The following is a 3,408-nucleotide window of genomic DNA, read 5'->3' on the forward strand; positions in this document are numbered from 1 at the left end:
GGGTCTTGGAGCATTGGGCTGAAAATGTTCATGGAGTATTGTGATGACAGGGGTCATGGAGCATTGTGATTACAGGGGTCTTGGAGCATTGTGATGACAAGAGTCCCGGATCATTGTGTTGTCAGGTGTCATGGAGTGTTGTGATGACAGTGGTCATGGAGCATTGTGATGATATTGGTCATGGAGCATTGTGATGAGAAGGTCATAGAGAATTGGGCTGAAAATATTCATGGAGTATTGTGGTGACAGGGCTCATGGAGCATTGTGATGACAAGGGAATGGAGCATGGTGATGACAAGCTCTTGGAGCATTGTGAGGAGATGACCATGGAGACTTGTGATGACAAATCTAATGGAGCATTCTGATGAAAAAGGGAATGGAACATTGTGATTACTGGAGTCTTCGAGCATTGTGATGACAAGGGCATGGAGCATTGTGAGGAGAAGACCATGGAACATTCTGATGACATGCGTCATGGAGCTTTGTGATGACAAGGGCATGGAGCATTGTGATTACATGGATCTTGGAGCATTGTGATGACAAGGGTCATGGAGCCTTGTGATGACAAGGCCGTGGAATATTATGATGGCAGGTGTCATGGAGCATTGTTACGACAGAGGTAACGGAGCATTGTGATGAGAAGGGCATTGAGCATTGATCTGAAATGTTTCATGGATTACTGTGATGAGAGTGGGCATGGCGGTTTGTCATGACAAGGGCACGGTACACTGTGATACATGGGTCATGGAGGATTGTAATGACAAGGTCATGGAGCATTGTGATGAGAATGGCATCGAGCATTGTGATGACAAGTGTCATGGAGCTTTGTGATGACAAGGACATGGAGCAATGTGATGAGAGGGTTCATGGAGCATTGTGATGACAATGACATGGAGCATTGTGATGCCAAGGGTCATGGAGCTTTGTGATGACAAAGGTCATGGAGCATTTTGATGACAAGTGTGTGGTGCATTGTGATGAGAAGGGCAGGGAGCATTTTGATGACAGGGTCATGCAGCAATTTGATGAAAAGTGTAATGGAACATTTTGATGCCAGGGGTTATAGAACATTGTGATGCCAGGGGTCATGGAGCTTTGGGATGAAAAGGGTCATGGAGCATTTTGATGACAGGGGTTATGGAACATTGTGATGTCAGGGGTCATGGAACATTGTGCTGATAAGGGGATGTAGCATTGTGATGACAGGGGTCATGGAACATTGTGATAACAGGGGTGAGGGAGGATTGTGATGACTAGTGATGGAACATTGTGATATCTCATGTGAGAGAGTATTTGGATGAGAAGGGCATGGAGCATTGTGATTACAAGGTTTATGGAGCATAGCGATGACAAGGTTGTGGATCATTGTGGTGAAAAGCGCATGGCACAATTTGATGACAAGGGTCATGGAGCATTGTTCTGACAAAGGCATGGAGCATTGTGATGACAAGGGTCACGGAGCATTGTGGTTACAAAGGTCACAGAGCCTTGTGATGACGCGGGCATGGATTGTTGTGATGACAAACGTTATGAAGCATTGTGATGACTGTAGTCACGGAGCATTGTGATGACAGGGGTCATGGAGCATTGTGATGACAATGGCATGGAGCATTGTGATGCCAAGTGTCATGGAGGATTCTGATGACAAAGGTTATGGAGCATTGTGGTGACAATGGTTTGGAGCATTGTGATGACAAGTATCAGGGAGCATTGTGCTGACAAGTGCATGGAGCATTGTGATGACAAGGGCATGGATCATTGTGATGACAAAGGTCATGGAGCATTGGGCTAAAAATGTGCATGGAGTATTGTGATGACAAGGGAATGGAGCATGTTGATGACAAGGTATTGGAGCATTGTGATGAGATGACCATGGAGACTGGTGATGACAAGTCTAATGGAGCATTCTTATGAAAAGGGGCATGGATCATTGTGATTACGGGGGTCTTGAATCATTGTGATGACAAGGGCATGGAGCATTTTGAGGCGAAGGCCATGGAACATTGTGATGACATGCGTCATGGAGCTTTGTGATGACAAGGGCATGGAGCATTGTGATTACATGGGTCTTGGAGCATTGTGCTGACAAGGGTGCTGGAGCCTTGTGATGACAAGGCCGTGGAACATTGTGATGGCAGGGGTCATGGAGCTTGTTATGACAGAGGTAATGGAGCATTGTGATGAGAAGTGCATTGAGCATTGGTCTGAAATATTTCATGGATTATTGTGATGAGAGTGGGCATGGCGCATTGTGATGACAAGGGCACGGTACACTGTGATACATGGGTCATGGAGGATTGTAATGACAAGGGCATGGAGCATTGTGATGAGAAGGGCATCGAGCATTGTGATGACAAGTGCCATGGAGCTTTGTGATGACAAGGGCATGGAGCAATGTGATGAGAGGGTTCATGGAGCATTGTGATGACAATGACATGGAGCATTGTGATGCCAATGGTCATGGAGCTTTGTGATGACAAAGGTCATGCAGTATTGTGAAGATAGGTGTCAGGGAGCATTGTGGTGACATATGTAATGGCCCATTGTGATGACAATGTCATGGAGCATTGTGATGCCAAGTGTCATGGATGATTCTGATGACAAAGGTAATGGAGCATTGTGAATGACAATGGCTTGGAGCATTGTGATGACATGGGTCAGGGAGGATTGTTCTGACAAGTGCATGGAGCATTGTGATGACAAGGGTCATGGAGCTTTCTGATGACAAGCTTGTGGAATATTTTGATGACAATGGCATGGAGCATTGGGATGAAAACGGCATGGGGCTTTGTGATGAAAAAGGCGTGTAGCCTTTTGGTGACAGGTTTCAAGGAGCATGCTGATGACAAGTGTCAGGGAGCATTGTGATGACAAGTGTATTGAGAATTGTGATGACAAAGGTCATGGAACATTGTGATGAAAAGGGCATGGAGTATTGTGATGACAGGCATCATGGAGCGTTGTGAGGACAAGTGTTATGGAACATTGTGATCACAATGGTTTGGAGCATTGTGATGACAGAGGTCATGGATCATTTTGATTTCAAGGGGCATGGAGCATTGTGATGACAAGGGCATGAAGCAATGTGATCCCAAGGTTCATGGGAAATTGTGATGACAACAGTAATGGAGTATTGTGATGACAAGCGCCTAGCGCATTGTAATGACAAGGCCATTTAGCATTTTGCTGACAAAGGAATGCAGCATTGTTATGACAGGTGTCATGGAGCACTGTGGTGACAAGCGTCACAGAGCCTTGTGAAAACAAGTGTCATGGAACATTGGGATGACAAGGGCATGGATCATTGTGATGACAATGGTCATGGAGCATTGGGCTGAAAATGTTCATGGAGTATTGTGATGACAGTGGTCATGGGGCATTGTGATTACAGGGGTCTTGGAGCATTGT

This window comes from Mesoplodon densirostris, unplaced genomic scaffold, assembly GCF_025265405.1.
Source record: "Mesoplodon densirostris isolate mMesDen1 unplaced genomic scaffold, mMesDen1 primary haplotype scaffold_37, whole genome shotgun sequence".
Lineage (NCBI taxonomy): Eukaryota > Metazoa > Chordata > Mammalia > Artiodactyla > Ziphiidae > Mesoplodon > Mesoplodon densirostris.